This window comes from Crocuta crocuta, unplaced genomic scaffold (genome assembly GCF_008692635.1).
Source record: "Crocuta crocuta isolate KB4526 unplaced genomic scaffold, BGI_CrCroc_1.0 scaffold131, whole genome shotgun sequence".
NCBI classification, from domain to species: Eukaryota; Metazoa; Chordata; class Mammalia; order Carnivora; family Hyaenidae; genus Crocuta; species Crocuta crocuta.
Window position 1 is genome coordinate 14,259,603 of NW_027528977.1, and position 17,285 is coordinate 14,276,887.

Here is a 17,285-nt window from a genome sequence, read left to right on the forward strand (position 1 = left end):
TGTGCTATGGGGCTGGGAACTTTGGGTTGAGTGGAGGTGACGTCCCCAGAAGGGAAGAAGACATTGGGAGTGTGAGTGCTCAGAAGACAGCCCAACCTGGGAGCACACATCCCTGCCAGGATCCACTCTGACCACCAGATATGCTGGGTCTGGGGGACCAAAAGGAAACTGAGTCAGGGCAGGCCTCTGGTTGGAGTCTGGGGTCCCAATTCACAGCCCCAACCCGGTCCCTCACCAAAGTCCTCTCCTCCTTACTAATTACTGATGCACTTCTTTGGGCCTGGCCCAGGTCTGGACACTGAGGAGACGGCCGATGAAGGACCCTACCCGGTGCCCTCGCAAGTGAGAACTGGTCGAGTGGGACGCCACTGTGGTGAGGAGGCAGGACACCACTGCATCTCCATGAAGGGGAGTCCCTCTGCCTGTGGGAAGGCCATGAGCTCTGACCCTAGGGCTGAGAGGCTGAGATCTCTCAGCCGGCCATGCCCAACTCAAGAGTTGCCCTTTTAAAAGATCTGGGGTGCCTGGGTGGCTTAGTCGGTTAAGCGTCCGACTTTCACTTAGGTCATGATCTCCCGGTTCGTGGGTTCGAGCCCCGCGTCGGGCTCTGTGCTGGCTGCCAGCTCAGAGCCTGGAGCCTGTTTCAGAGTCTGTATCTCCCTCTCTCTCTGACCCTCCCCTGCTCACGCTGTCTCTCTCTCTCTCCTAGAAATAAATAAAAAGATTTAAAAATAAATAAATAAATAAATAAAAGATCTGCCCCTGGGGCGCCTGGGTGCTTCAGTTGGTTAAGTGTCTGACTTTAGCTCAGGTCATGACCTCGCAGTCCGTGAGTTCCAGCCCTGCATCGGGCTTGCTGCTGTCTGCACAGAACCTGGAGCCTGCTTTGGATTCTGTGTCTCTCTCTCTCTCTGCCCCTCCCCTGCTTGCGCTCTGTCTGTCTGCCTCTCTCTCTCTTTCAAAAAGGAAATAAACATTAAATAATAATAATAATAATAAATAAAAGGTCTGACCCCATCGAGAAGAGAGATGGGCAAGGCCATTTCCTACCGTGCGCCCCACGGACTGCAGCTACAAAACTCCCGATGTCTACACCCTCAGGCAGAGCTGGGGATGGGGAGCCACTCTGCTCCTCCCTCAACCTCTAGGCCACCCCCCGGGTCCCTGCTGGCTGGCCCCGGCCTCTCGCCAGCCCTAGTTATCCCATGCGCTCTTGATTCTGTTCCCTGGCTGGGGCTCCTGGCTGGGCTGCCGCAGCCCTTCCCTTCCCACTCCGTGCTTGGCAAAGGGGCGAGTGTCTGTTCTCGAGCCGGGCCCAGGGGGGATGGCCAGGGCCAGTGATGGGAAAGGGGGTGGAGGGCAGGGCTGTCCAGGGGGAATCCCCTTTCCTGAGGAGCCCGCTTCGCCCACCTCGGGACTGTGGGGTTAGGGCAGGAGGAAGGGAAATGAGCCCATGCTTGAGGGATAGAGAGCACCTATCTCCACGGAACATGAAGCAAGTGGTTAGGCTTTGCGAACTGATTAACCAAGGTGAGTCCAGACTCCTGCGAGAACAGGAAGACCCCGTCTTCTTGAGCAGGCTGAGCCTTCTATCACCAGGAGCCCAGGTGAGCCCCACTCTGCCCCTGGGAACCTGAAGGCCCATTCTAGGCCTGACAACAGTCCACACCTGTACCCGCCACCCTTCCCTCCAGCGCTCACCCAACTAGGAAGACAAGTTAGAACCTGAGCTTTGGAGTCTGACAAATGCTAGCTTCAAATCCTGGTTCCACTACTGACTACCTGTGCGATCTTGAACAAGTCATGTCACTCTCTGGGCCTTGCTTTTCTCATCTATGAAATGGTGATTACAGGACCCATCTCAGGAGGCTGTCATAATGAATGGAGAATGCACTCACTCCATTCGTGTTCCTCTCTGTGGATCCGTCTGCCCTGCACACCCACCCATCTCATGGGTCCCCTGGAGCCCAGGCAAGGGGTCCTGACCTCCGCAGAAGTGGGGAAGTCCTTCCCCTTCGGGTCCACTGTTCCCCTGCCTGTGCACAGTGCATGTTGAGGAGGGGCACACAGAGCTATACTGTAGCCTCTCGCAGGAAGAATTGCAGACCCTTGCCACAGAGGCTGCCGGGGGACCTGGCCCAAGGCCTCTGTTGCTGTCACCTAACTGGAAGCAAAGTGAGGCAGAGAGGGGTCACGAGAGGGGCATGGTTTTCCCCCAATCTGAGTCAGAAGGCCCAAGGTCAAGGCTCTGCCTGCCACTCTTAGCAGAATAACCTCCCTTCCTCTGAGACTGGCTTTCCCATCTGCGAAGTGGAGCGCATGGAAGGGTCCCCAGAGACTCCAGCGTGAAGGTGGTTTGCGAGCCTCAGCTGAGCAAGGCCAAGCACTGCAGTCTCAGGCCTCAAGGCTGCCCTTGCCTTTGTTTGCTTTATTGAGTAAAAGAAAATACTTTGAACATTTTATGGGGACTTGGGGAGGGGAGGAGGGGTCAGGGAGAGGCTTCATCCAAAAGAAACAGCCTCCAAGGAGGATCCTGCCAAGAAAACCCAAGGGCGGGGGCCAGGAAGGTTCTCCTATGAGCGAGGCCAAGGATGGGAGCTTGAGGGGACACAGGAGCCAGGAGAGAAGACAGAGCGCTATCTGTGCATGGGGGAAGGGCCCCCGCAGCCCACTGTGTCCTCCCCAGATAATTAGCCAAGGCAGCTCCTTTCCCCAACCCACTGAAGCCTCCTTCTCTGCTGCTGCTGCTGCTGCTGCTGCTGCTGCTGTCTCCGCCCCGGGCCCCCCCTCAGAACCTCCCAGTTCACCCACTCACTCCCACCTCGGCAAGTTCATTCATTCCTTCAAGCCGTCACTGACTCTTTCATTCATTAGCAAAGGCAGCCACTTTTCTGTCCATTCATTTCCTCACTGGCTCATTCATTCACTCATTCATTCATTCACTGATGCATTTGCTCAAAGGTGAACAGCCACAACCCCTACCTTCAAAGCCTTCTTAGACTGAGACATCCCACACACACACAGAAAATCTCTGAGAAACTGTGGAAGGCCAACAGGTCAGCTGCGAGGGCCTCAGAGAAAAGGCTCTGGAAAGAGGAGGGGAGGGCACCAGGTAGTGAAAGGGGAGGGGACAGCAGGCCAGGAAGATGGCGGAGGTGGGCAGGAGCACAGTGTGTTTCAGAAAGGAGAGAGGAGGCAGAAAAAGGGCAGAGCTTGTCACCCACAGACCAAGCTAACCTCGGCTCCAGCAAGACAGACACTCCAGTAACCCCCAAGACTTCTGTGTGCCATGGGCCCTGAACACTAACCAGGCCAAGATCTGTGGAATTCCCCAGCATTCCCCACAGACCTTCTTTCTCCAGAGGGGTACAGGCCCTTGATTCCCAAGGGACCGGGTGAGACACCGGCTGGGCCTCTCCCATGCAGCACGGGGAAACCCTGGAGGGCCCCTATGCCCCCCACCCCTCAGGAAACCCCAGGGCTTTGTGCCATCTGGGTTGCAGAGCTAAAAACCTTCCTCTGGGCTCCAGTCCTCAGAGACCACAGGCCTTGAAAGTCAAGCTCAGAGATTGCCAGAGTAGCTTGACAACTGCTGTTTTTCCAAAGGAGGAGGAGGAAGAGAGGTAGAAGTTGAGGGGGAGAAAAGAGGGCCTGGAAAGTGGGCGAAGCTGGCCTCACAGCTCTGTGGTTTATTGGTCGATGCCTGACCCCTGCAACGAGGCACAGTCTAGCCCCTCCTGGTGAGGGCCCTGGTTTTAAGCCATGTCTCCCCTCTGCAGTATCTTTTAACCAACCGCATGACTCTTCCCCCGAAAGTCACTCAGGCCCTTTGCCTCACCTTAGCACCTGAAGGTGTTGAAAACGCTCAGGTCACCACTCTTGCCAGGAATACTGGCTGTCACCCAGAGCTCCAGGGGAAAAGCCCAAGATGACAGACAAGCTCTCTACTTAACTCCTCAAAGCATAGCAGCAAGAGGAAGATTAGAATGCAAAGGTCATCACTGCCCTTTACTGAGTGGTCTTGGGTCAAATGCTTTCTCTGAATTTCAGTGTCAGTGGGTTCAATAATAGATATGATAATAACAAGAGTTTCATCGCCACTTTACAGATTAGGAAGCTAAACTCAGAGAAGGTAGGTAACTTGCCAAAGGCGATCCAAGAAGCCAAAGAAAGAGCAAAGACTCCTACCCAACCTCTTCAACTCCAGAGCCCGAAGACTGACCTATCACACCGAATCTCACAGTGTTTTCATGCATTCATTGAACAAGTGAATATGGAGTGTTTCCTGGGCACTGAGCGTAGAGAGAGAAAGCTTTTGCCTGCTTTCAAGGATCTTCCAGCCTATTGAGTGAGACAGTAAGTAACCAATAATAATGGAGGCTGATCGTTGTTATAATAGATTTATTACAAACTGCGGGCCATATTAGGGCATTCAATGTAAGCCACTTTAACAAACAACCCCAGCCTCTTGATGGCCTAACAAGATACCCCATGGTGCAATGCTTCTGGTCCATGTAATCATTATGAAATCCAGGCCTCCTTGGAGACTTCTACTGGAATCCTCTACTGGATGTCAGCCAACAAGCAAGAGAGAGGCGTCATGGAGGACCGCGTGGAACATTTTATGGCCTGGCCCCAGAAATCACGTACCTCACTTGCCCATGTTCCATTGGCTAGAACCAGTCACACTGCCCCACTTAACTGCAGGGGAGGCTGGGATTTGAGAAGCCAGGATTGGTGATCCTCTAGCAGGTCTCTGCACCCCCTGGGGAAGACAAGGGAGAGAGTAACTGAGCCTATCTGATCAAGCGGAGAAGCTCCCAGAGGAAGTGAGGATTGAAGCGAGTTCCGCCGTGAGGCAGGCAGTGAGAGGGCATCAGGCAGAGAGAGCGGCATCCACAGAGCTGAGAGATCATCTGTCCCAGAGCACTTTGCAATGAATCCTATAAATCGAAGTTCTCATGACTGGGTCCTTTCCTAGAAGGAAAGGGAAGGAAGGTTCTTAGGTCAGCCTGCCCAGAGAAGCCTCTAAGCTAAGTGTCTGCGGGCAAGTGATTTATTAAAGAGCTGGGTTCAGTGAGAGATTGGGAGAAGGAAAACAGGGAGGGAAAGGAGCCAAGCCAGGATACAAACTAGGCAAAGGCTTAGCCTCAGCCTCAGCCTAGCTCACGCAGCGAGACTTGGGAGCAGACCTTATCCCTGAGGTTGTGTGGACTGAGACACGGGAACTGGGCGTCTGTACCCAGGATCAGCCAGTCAGTGGCCAAGGATGCTCTGGTACAGAGCAAAGGGAGAATGTAAGTTCTTGGGCACAACCATCTCTCGGCATCTGGGTGAAGTCTCTCCAGTCAGGCCAGTAGGCACAGAAAACACAGAAGCCTGGGGAGGAGCTCAGAGAGACAGGAAAAGGGGACAGAGTCAGAGGCTGGGTGGGAGAAGCTGGACAGAGCAATGGCAGCGTTGGCTGCAGAGACAGAGTGGCACATCCCAGTAAGTACCAACGACCATACCCTTTGGGCCTCTCTAGCTGGAGGCAGGTAGAATTGAGGAAGCAATGTGGATTCTGAGTTCTAATCCTGACTTTGCCACTGGGTGAGGCTAAGTGTGTGGACAACCGTCTGAAGGCCACCCCTTCCTCTTATTTACAAATAAGAATGAAAACACTAACTTGAAGGGTTGTGCTGAAGATTAGAGGCAGAGCCGGGCGTACACAGTAGGCATTCCATAAATGCTGACTGCCCTTGCCATTTTGCTCCTTGAATCCACCACCCTGAGCCTCAGGTGATCTACAGCAGTTAGCTGCATGGGTATGAGGGAAATATTTCGTCTGTGTCCCAGGACATGATCTGATTCCCACCCTCCTTAAGGTCCCAGAAGGAGGGGGAAGGGAAGGAGGGACCTACTGAAAGCCTCTGACCCACAAGGTGCTTTCCCACCCAGTGACTTCAAGATCCACCATTCTCACACTGTTAGAACTGGAAGGCAGCTTACAGATCACTCGGGCCATTATTTAACAGATGGGGAAACCAGGACCCTAAGAAAGGGAGGAATTTTCCCAAGGCTCCACAGCCCCTCAGATAGGACGGGCAAATAGATTGTACCTCACGTGCCAACTCTGGGTGATTGGTAGTGGCCTTGAGGACTGTAATAAGAGGTCTGGGTCTTGAGGTACCTGGGTGTCTCCATCGGTTGAATGTCCAACTCTTGATTTCAGCTCAGGTCACAATCTCATGATTCAAGAGTTGGAGCCCAGAGTCGGGCTCTGTGCTGATAGTGAAGAACCTGCTTGGGATTCTCTCTCCTTCTCTCTGCCCTTCTCCCACATCCACTCTCTCTCTCTCTCTCTCCCTTTGTCTCTCTCTCTTTCTCTCTCTCTCTGTCTCTCTAGATAAATAAATAAACTTAAAAAAGAGAGAGAGAGTTCTGGGTCTTTATCTGGGCTCAGTGGGAAAGACCACCAGCCTCCATTATGCTGCCATGGGTAGAGTTGAGTGTATACAGTAGGTATTGACAGTCTTACAAGAGAAGATGAAAAAATACGCTGAACTTCCTCACCAGCCTCTGCCTTCTCCCTAAAAGTTTTAGTGACATTCATAGACTACGGTCTCAAAATAAGTCAAAAAAGACTGAAGGAGACAAAAATCTGATGTCCAAAATTGTGAAATCCCTTAATAGAAGCTGCAGTGTAGCGACTGTAACTTTTTTATTCCTCTTCTTCTTTTTTAATGTTTATTTATTTTTGAGAGAGAGAGAGAAACAGAATGCAAGCTGGGGAGGGGCAGAGAGAGAGGGAGACACAGAATCCAAAGCAGGCTCCAGGCTCCGAGCTGTCAGCACAGAGCCTGACATGGGGCCTGAACTCAGAAACTGTGAGATCATGACCTGAGCCACCCAGGCGCCCCATGACTGTAACTCTTGATGGTAACCCTGGCATCCAGTAAGTGGCTCAAGGGTCCTGAGTCAGAGCAGACATTGGTTGTTCCTGTTTGCCATTCCTACTAGAGTCCTAGTCTCCTCTTTCAGAATTCCCTGCTCTCCCTGCACACGGTCTATTGTATCTGTTCTAACCTGCCTCCCGCCCCACCCAGGCCTGGAATTTGAACCTTACACAGAGAGACACAGAGACGGCGACTGTGGGGGTTCATCCAGCGGTGGCTTGACAACCAGCCCTTCAGACTCCGAATGACCAGACACCCCATCACACATCACTCTACCGCCTGTGTCTCCTGCTGGTCAGTAAGTTCCTTAAGAATGAGATTCTGTCTTGTTTGCTAATGTATTCCCCGAAGCCTAGCAAGGTCCCTGAACACAGCAGTCTTTAATCATTTTTGCTCTTCTGGAATAAATGCATGAATATGAGAAAATACACGAGTCCTGAACCAGAGGACAGGGTTTAAACACTAGCCCTGCTTCTCACTAGCCATGTAACGTGGGGCCAGCCTGTTACCTCTCTGAACCTCAGTTTTCTCATCTTTAAAATGATCCAATTGCACACACTTCCCAGGATTGTTGAGAGGTTTAAATGAGATAATGAGTGTGAGAGTGATTTATAAATTGTAAATAATATGCAGAGAGTAATTATACTCATATCCCCAAACTGAGGATCTTCCTTCGGTTGGTAACAGGCCAGGATAATCCAAATAAAAGTCCACCCTAGCAGATGATTAGGGTCATGATGAAGCAGGCATTGTCCTTGCCTCAAAACAGTTTGTGATTCAATGTCTGTGTCAAGTTGAAAGCCACAGAAAGTTTAATTCAAAAATAAAGAGAATCTGTCGACTGAAGACACTGGAAAACTTTTGGGGCTAGCTTCAGGTAAGGTTTCATCAAGTAGCCTAAATGGTATCACTAAGGACCCAGTTTCTAAGCAGAAAGACTGTGGCCAAATATTGATTGGTGGCCCGGTGGCTGAGTACACAGTAAGAATATGGGACATTTTTGTTGAAAAGAAAAATTGCTCTTAATCTCACGTATGGGATAAACAGAAACTTAGATGATTCAGGAGTCAGGGATTTGGTTATATACAACAGAAACTAACTTAGGCAAAGGAAATTCATGGGAAGAACTGAGAGAGAGGCCAGAGAATAAGGCTTAGAAATGGGCAGGAATCAGTGAGTGGCAGGGCCAGCTCAGAAAGGGCCTTGTAAGCCGCAGCAAAGGATTCCAAGGTCAAGGGCAAAGCAACCGGAGAGCCACACGCTTCTATTCGCATTTTGGAAAAGTCCCTGTGGCTCCAGCCCACAGGAAAGATGGGAGAGAGAAAGAGTTAAAGAGGAGGCCAGAGGTGAGGCTGTTGCCATGGTCGAGGCAAATAGGCGACAGAGGCCCAGGCTGGGCAGTGGTGCAGTAGCACCGAAGAGTGCAAGGACTTCAGAAATGGTAACAATGGGAAACCAATGGGACATGGAGGCTGGTTGGATGCAGCAAGAGTCAAGAGGTAGAAGCGCATTCAAAGACTGCAGCTGGGTAGGCAATGGCACCATTCACTGCAAGGGGGGACGTGAAGAGAAGACAGCTTCACCCCACTGGGTCTTGAGTCAGAGGAGGTATAGCCGGCACCATTTGTCCTGCAGAAGGCCAGGGCCAGGCAGCCTGCCCAGGGAACCGGCCAGAGAGGGATGGGCTCGAGAAGGATGCCTAGTTTGGTATCGGACGTCAGGGTAATTCCAAACTCTTTTGGGTACAGCGATGGGCCTCCAGAGCCAAGTTCTGGGACGCTCTCTGCCTCTGGCTTCCCGCCACGGGCATCATCTGCAGGGAATATTCAAAGATGTAAACATGATGATTTCATCAAGGTCCAAGTGTCAGGGGACACATGTGCAGGCGATGGCAGCCCATCAAACCGTGGAAATTCTGACCCGGGAGGTTCAGACACAACAATGTGGAGGCTTCCCTCCCCCACATCCCCTCTGGCCTGCGCCCAGTTCTCAAACGTGGTTAATTAATGTAATGAATTATGACAAACGTGTATGGCGCCTCTGATTTGCTGACAGCTGATACAAACAGAGGCAGTGGCCAAGAATCCCAATGCGTACATTACACACACACACACACACACACACACACACACACACACACAACACCACCACCAAAAATAGCTTCCACCCAGTTTGTAATTCAGTGACTTTTCCATCTGTACTGGAACATGGCAAGAAGTGGCTGCTAACGCAAAGGGTGAAGGGAAAAGTTGGAAATATGTTGCTCCCTATTTTCCACATTGTAAAGCCTTCCTTCTCCTCACCACTACCTCTCTTGTGACATACATTCATTGGTTACTTTAGCCAACCCTGTATTCCATGAAGGAAGAGAACCACATTGACAGAGGACCTACTATGTGCCAAGGGTTTTATAAACTAGGTCAGAACTCCTTTGGTTGTAAGCAACAGCATTCCAGTGGAATCATCTTAGAGTAAAACAAAAGAGGGTGAGATGTAGAAAGGACTTTGAAATATCTCATATAATCAAACAAAAATATAATATTCAAACCATAAGAAAGACAGAGAAATGGCAAGAGCCATTGACTCAAACTCCCCACCAGAGCTGAAAGCACACCCTTTTTGCCCCTCCCCCTCTCTCTTCTCTATCCCTACCCTTCTATCTTACAGCCAGTTCTCATTTTTCATGGATTCTCTATTTGTGATTTCACTTACTTGCTAAAATGTATTTGTAACCTCCACATCAATATTTGTAGCATTTGCATGGTCATTCATGGCCATGTGCAGAGTAGTAAAAATTTTGAGTCACCCAATACACACATTCCCAACTTAGGCTAAACAAAGTGACCCTCTGTGTTCTTATTTCAGCTCTCAGAAGGTGAACAAGTATCTTTTTTGTTGTTGTCTAGTCAGTGCCCCATTTTTCTCATTTTAGTGCTTTCTGGTGGTGATTTCATTGTTGAAAGTGGTCCCCAACCGTAGTTCTGAAGGGCTGCCTATCCATACTAAGAGCAGGAAGGCTGGGCTATACCTTGTGGAGAAAACGTGTATTATCTGAGTTTCGCTCAAGCATGAGTTATAGCTGCTGGCCATATAGCCACAGTGTAATGTTAATGGATCAACAATGTATATTAAATAAGGTGTCTTTAACCAAAACACAAATAAAACAAGGTTATGTATTGATGAGTTAATGAAAATGTCATGACCAGGGGCTCACAGGAACCTTGCCCTCTATTTCCCCTAGGAGCAATGGTTCAGCAGTCACTAATTCAGTTTGTGGCCAATTTATAGGACATAACTACCATGAATAATGAGAATCGACTCAGTCTGCTCTTTTCCCTTTTCTTTGCCTGCCTCTGTCACTCCAGGTCGGTGTCCTTGGCAGGGTAAGGGGCGGGCCAACAGCCCCCAAGCCTCGTGTTTCATAGCATCTGCCACTAGAGTGGGGGTTTTCATGGTTGGGAAAAGCCTCACTGATTGAATACAGTGGGAGTAGGGAAGGTCATGTAAGTGTATGGTGTCTCCCGGAGAAACTGCATAAAGCAGAGAAACAGTAGTTCCTACAAAAACAGAATTCTGTTCTCATACAATTGACAAAAAGACCAAGCAGACAAACATCACACACACGTGCGCACGCACATTATTTCATTTGCATTGCACGAGTTTTACCATGGCCACACGCCACTTACAACATTACCAACTAGTTTTCCTCAAATTAACGCTTTTTCTTTTCTTAAATACATGCTAAAGAAAATTTTATATTTCTGCTATACATAGCAATTGATCATCAAAATAAACTCATAACTTATGAACATTGTGAGTTATGAGTGGCATGAGCTAGTTATGAACTAATGTTCACCCATGATGCTCGCCGCAGCCCAGCTAAAACCCTCTCCCCTGACACCTATCACATGTTTAGGGTCATAGGTTTATGTTTGCATCTCTGTCCCTGGGCCAAGAGCTCTGTTCAGCAGGGATCGTATCTTGTTCACCTCAGCCCAGCTCAGAGCCTGATACAGAGTGAACACTTGACACACTTCATATAGCGAGGCTAAGATGGTTGCTACCTGCATCTCCCTCTCAGGTACATTTGGAGAGGATCCTGGATGAAGAGAACCCCCTCAGGGGAATGGAAGGACAGAGGGACACAGAGTGGGGACCTGGGGTATTACCTAACATGGCCAAACCCTATCGGACCTCATCTCCGAGAACTAGGACTTCCATACGTTTACGATGTACATTTCTTGTTTTTTTGGCATCTTTGTCCATATGCCTTCCCTGAAATGCTTTTTCCCTCTCTTCAGGACACATTCTTCAAATTCTCCCCCCTCCTCTGTATCAGTTGGGAAGCTTTCAGCAACCCACTGAAAGCGACTTAAATACAAGAACACTTTGTTGTCTCGGACAATGAGAAGTCTCCAGGAAGGCCCCACGTGGCTGAATTCAGCAGCTGTATGATGGCGTCAAGGATCCAAGTTTCTTCCATCACTTCGCTCTTCCATCCTCACTACAGCAGGTAGTTGTCCTCAGGGTTGCAAGATGGCTACAACAGCTCTAGCTACCACACCCTCACCCAAAATCCAGACTCAAAAAAGGACCATGACTTCCTTATGACGTATGCTTACAAGAGTTAAGAAACTTCCCTAGAAACATGGCCCACCACTACCTCCCACATACTTCCCCTCGTAGCCCATTGGCCAGACTATAGTCACATGCCCCTTATGAAGCCAATCAATTGGGAAAGGAAATGCAATTCGTATGATTGGCCTTGATGAATTAAGACTCCCCCCATCGGCCGAGGATGGAGACGACACAAGGTTTCTCTGAAGTACATGACCCCACAGGGGAAGGGGGGTTCCCAAATCCAAATCTGCATTCTATAGTGAGAAGTCTGCCACATTCTTCTGAAAGAAGAATGGCACCTTTCGGGTCACTTGGATAAAAACCCTCTTTGGTTCACAGAAGCCTTAAGTCTAAATGGTTCAAATGTTTCCAGTCTTTTCTCCCTCCCTAGCCTCTTCTGCACAAAGACCACTCCTCCCCATTCAGCTCCTTCATTTAGATTTGTTGAATTACTTCGCCCTCATCACACTGCAGTAGATTTCGTGATTTATGTATTTATAGGTCTGTCTTAGTCACCGCGCTGTGAGATCCTTCTGGGTCGGGTCGGAATTGTACTGGGATCTAAGAGCCTGACCCGCCTAATGCCTCCCGATGGGTAACCAGTAGCTACGGTGAATTTACTGAATTCAATTATGAGGGCGAAGAGAAGGGGTAAGAAGAGGGAGAGAGAAGCAAGGAGGAAGGAGAGGAGAGGGCAAAGCAGTCAATAAAATACAGGCTTTGGCAGCAGACAAAACAGAGGATGCCTGAAGAGCCAAATCACTAACTGGGATGGAGATTCTATTGTGGGAAAGAATCATTTGTTAGCTTAAATAAACCCTTTTACCTCAATTACGTGTGCTAGAATACAAAGTATTGACTCAGCCTGGGGAGGAAAGCAGAAGTTCAAACCCACCACCACTTCATTAGCAGGCACTAATTGCCCCCAGGCTTAGGTCAAAGGTTATGACAGGATTAAAATTGACAGTGAAAACAAAAGCAAAGCCTTGACTCCTGAATTAGCTAATTGCTCCTCTCTTCTTCCTTTACCTAGGCTTTTAATGGACGTGCTCTCGTGGCTGGCTGGCCGGTCCCTCTACCCAACAAAGCCACTACTTGCAAAACTCCCCTTGGTAACCTGAACCCTCATTACGCTCAGGCCCCACCCCAGACTGTCTGGAGGTACGGAAAGCAAGTGCTGGAATGTACTGGAGATTGGGGGGAGGAAGGGAGTTGAAGCAACGTGGCAGAGAATCTGTCTTCAAAACCACGGCATTAGATGAGCACCCACTATGTTCCCCCGGGGCACTGTGCTTCATAGGAACCATTCCCTGTCACTCTCGGTAAGCCCTGAGTGTCTCCACCAAAATGAACCCAGGCTCTGAGAGAAATAGCTCAGATCCCTGGGTGGGGGTGGGAAATGTACAAGACAAACTGGGGACATCTTGTCACACCAGGAAGCAAAGAAGCCATCAGAATATAGGGCAATAGAACACGAGAGCCACCAGAAGGAGCCCTCTTTGGCCAAAGGTGGAAGAACTTGACCTTCAGAAAGAATAATGATGGCTATAGATCGAGGGACATTAAATAAGTTATTTTTTAATGTTTATTTATTTATTTTGAGAGAGAAAGCATGAGCAGGGGAGAGGCGGAGAGAGAGAGAGAGAGAGAAAGAGAGAGAGAGAGAGAGAATAAGCGCAGAGCCTGATGCAGGGCTTGAACTCACGAACAGTGAGATCATGACCTGAGTTGAAATCAAGAGTCAGATACTTGGGGCATCTAGGTGGCTCTGTCGGCTAAGTATGCGACTTCAGCTCAGGTCATGATGTCAAGGTTCTTGAGTTTGAGCCCCACAGCATCAGGCTCTCTGCTGTCAGCAGAGAATCTGCTCCTCTGTCTCCTTCTCTCTCCGCCCCTCCCTGCCTACATGCACGTTCTCTCTCTCTCTCAAAACTAAATTTAAAAAATTAAATTAAAAAAATGGAGTGGCTGGGTGGCTCAGTTGACTTCGACTCAGGTCATAGTCTCACAGTTTGTGAGTTCAAGCCCCTCATCCGGCTCTGTGCAGTCAGCTTAGAGCCTGGAGTCTTCTTCGAATTCTGTGTCTCCCTCTCTCTCTGTCCCTCTCCTGCTCACTCTCTCTCTCTCTCTCAAAAATTAAATAAATATTATATATATAGTTATATATATATAGTTATATATATATATATAAAGTGTCAGATGTTTAACCGACTGAGCCACCCAGGCGTCCCCTAAATAAACTTTTAATAATTCCCATGGTGATACTAAAAATTGCAGTTATCCTTGAAGGACACCAGTTAACTATTTATTCTGAAAAGCAGTAAAATAGAGAAAGAATCAACAATCAAGCACCTGTATGAATTTCTGTATGAAATTAAGCCTCTTGGAAGAACTGATGAGTTGATGGAGGAAAGTTCTTAGTTCATAGAAGAACCCGAGTTAATAAACACAGCAGAAACGAGAGAATTAGAACATCATTATCTTGCTACCCTCCAGCAAGAAAGAATCTAGACCAAGTTTCCTCAGCCTCACCACAATTGACGTTTGGAGCCAGATAATCCTTTGCCGTGGGCCCTGTCCTGTACATTGTGAGGCGCACATGCTTATTCCGCAGCATGCCTGGCTCTAGATACTCACTAGATGCCAGTAACAGAGCCCTGGCTGTGACAATTGAGTGTCTCCGCACACGACCAAGTGTCTGGGAGACAGAGTCACCCTAATTGGGAACCACTGACTCAGGCCGTGACGCTCAATGGCTGCTAAAACTACAGGGTGATATCTAGGAGGAACGGAACCACGCCTGACTCTTTAGAGCCTCCAGGGGTACTTGCAGAAGGGGGGGTGCCCACCACAGTTACCGGTGTCCATCAGCTTGGGTCCCCGGCCTCCTCAACAAAACAAAAACCCAAGGTGAGTCTTGCAGCAACATCCCTGGGATTTTGCTCACCAAGTTGCCACTCCTATATTGAAATCATAAATCCTCTCCTGGCCCCTTTCTGTATTTTTCTGCCGGCTATCCTCTCTCCAGCCAGGTTTTTGTACCTCCTGCTTCTTCTTCTACCTAGGATGCTTACTCCTAACACCCCCTTCTATTCCTGCCAACACCTTCTCATTCTTCAAGTCTCAGCTTCCATGACTCTTCCTCCAGGAAGCCTTCTCTGACTCTCCTTTTGTACTCTGCTCGCCCATTGTGTCACTTGTCACAGTGTGTGGTCGATGTGAATGGTCTGTCCCCCCCAGTAATACTTGCGGGGGCAGAGACCCTGCTTTATCCTGATTCATTGCTTTATCTCCAAGGAACCCAGTGTAGAGTGGGCACTCAGACAGTGCTGCAAGAAGGAAGGAGGGAGAGAGGCATGACCTTGCGCTATGTTAGTGCTGGTGTGTGCACTTGGCTGAGCATCGGAATGTGACAGTTCACACATGTGCAGATCAGGGTGCGCGTGAACACAGATGCACGTGTGCAGTTCAGGAGGGCCACACACAAATGGGAGTGGCCTACAAAAGCCACAGCCTTGACTATCTTTCTTCTCTCCCCTCCCAGCTGCACCTCCCACCACTGCGTGTCACGTTTCCCAGCTCCTGCCGCACCTTCCTGGGTGTTTGTTCCTTTCTGCCTTTGCACTACTGTTCCTTCTGCCTGGGCTGCCCTTCCCTGTTTTGCAGTCAAACCTCCATTCAGATTGTCAGAGTATCCTGACCCCTCACCCTTACCCAGTTCATCCCCTTGTCCTCTGGACCTCCATCTACACACCCTTCTCTTGCTGCGTTAGAATCTACCTGTTCGCAGCATTCAGCTGTGAGCTCCCCAAGGTCTACCTCTTGGGGCACCTGCAAGGGACTATGTTGTGGCATCTCTGGGCTCCCAGTGGCAGAAGATAGGCAAGCAGGCCAGTGTTTCCAGATTGAGAGTGCACTGTCTGTGCACGGGTGTAGAGTGTACAGACGCATGGATTACTCTAGAACGGGGTCTTCACATTTTTTTTACTCATAACCCCTTTAGTAATTTTGAAAACTAGATCTTTTCAGTAGAATCCATGCCATGCACAATTAAATTCATCTACATTGAATAAAAATGCACTGAGAATGAATAAATGAACAAGCAACAGCAAGTAAGAGATTTACACCCAAGGAAAACATAAATGTGGATTTACAGTAGCTAGTAATCTTCCCGCAAAAGTTAAGTAAAAGTATTTCTCCTACGAGTCTGAACTGGTGTTCAAGAATATGTGAAACACTGACTTCCATCGAGACAAGATATTTTACTTAAAGGTGACCTGCAGGAAGTAAGTTTAGGACATTTCACCTACTCCTATTTGAAATTAGGCAAAAATACTCCACAGAGACAAGGACCAAGGAAAGAATGGATGAGGAACCCTAGGCTCTTTCTCATCACTGAGAATAGCAGCAACAGTAGGGATGCACTTGGCCTACACTTTTATTTCCCAGAATGCTTTTTCTAAATTATGAATGTTGTCATTCTAAGATGGTTTGGTAGGCAGATAGGTAAATAGGCAGATACGTGGACAGATGGGTGGATGGATAGACAGAGAGATGGACAGACAGATAGATGGGCAGATGGAACTTATCTATGAGTTTGTGTTCCCTGAATAAGTTACTTCCACTACCAACATTTCTTTTGCTTTCACAAGACACTCCTTAGTCATGAGTGAATTCCAGAACAACATTTGCGGGATCAAGGAGGCAAAGTAATTAAAGAAAAATCGCCAATACACCCAGCTGTGCAATGTACCCAAATTCAGAATAACCCACCATGAACCAAGACAAAATCCACAATTTGCCCTGTTACAAAATAGATCAACATTGAGGCAGAGTATGAGGGAGAGTATGCCACGGATCCGTGGCACTATGATCAAAAGGAGGGAGCTCCCCACACTCTCATCCCTTCATTCCATGACATGAGCTGAGATCAAGAGTTGGACTCTTCAAAGACATGCACCTTCTGCTAAAGTGGAGGAGGGACTTTGTAGAAAGGGTGGTGGGCAGAGGAGACTGCCGACCACAGGAACATCCTCCAGCAGGTCAATTTGGGGAAAGGGACTCAGGAAAGTTGAGCATCTGTACATTGATTCCCACAAGATGATTGTACCATGGACCTCTGGGAAAGCCAGCCCTCGTATAGCCTGGAGTGTATGGGTCCCCAGTCTGAAGTCCTGAATGGGAATACATAGCATATGGTGATGGTGGGGAGAATGAAAGCTAAGGAAGGGGCAAACCGATGGTCCTTAAAACTCCAGCCCAGCAGCATCAGCATCCCCTGGGAACTTGCAAATACTTGGGCCCACCCCAAATCTCCTGATGTAGAACCTGCAGGGGTGAGGCTCATCGATCTGCATGGGAACCAGCCCTCCTGGGACTCTCTCTGATGCACACCCAACCGGGGAAGCACTGGAACATATTTGTCTTGCTTTTGCCCCTTGGCTTCCGGTAAGAACATTTCCATATTCCTTTGGGAAACCACCCCTTCCTTGTGGACCGGCCCATGCCTCCCTCACTCCAACTCTAGGAGCTGGTGCATGACGTACACCTGGTCACTTAAATGAATTTGTCCCTCTGATCACAGTGATTGGTTCAAAAATATGCAGGAGAGAGAACTGATCTGATGAGAGTCAGCCCCAGGACTTTTACTGGAGCCTTTAGGAAAGTATGTTTTCTTTCCTCTGAAGTTACGACACCAGTCAGATATGAGCTTGGAGCTACAGGGAA

General features: G+C 48.9%; 1 long non-coding RNA gene across 1 annotated transcript; it reads left to right on the forward strand.

Moving 5' to 3' along the window:
- The first annotated feature begins 7,148 nt into the window (after positions 1–7,148).
- LOC144225900 (uncharacterized) lies at positions 7,149–12,710 on the forward strand. The gene is made up of 3 exons (XR_013333463.1): positions 7,149–7,232; positions 11,240–11,451; positions 12,592–12,710. It is a non-coding gene; the product is annotated as an uncharacterized LOC144225900 (long non-coding RNA).
- The last annotated feature ends 4,575 nt before the right edge of the window (positions 12,711–17,285 follow it).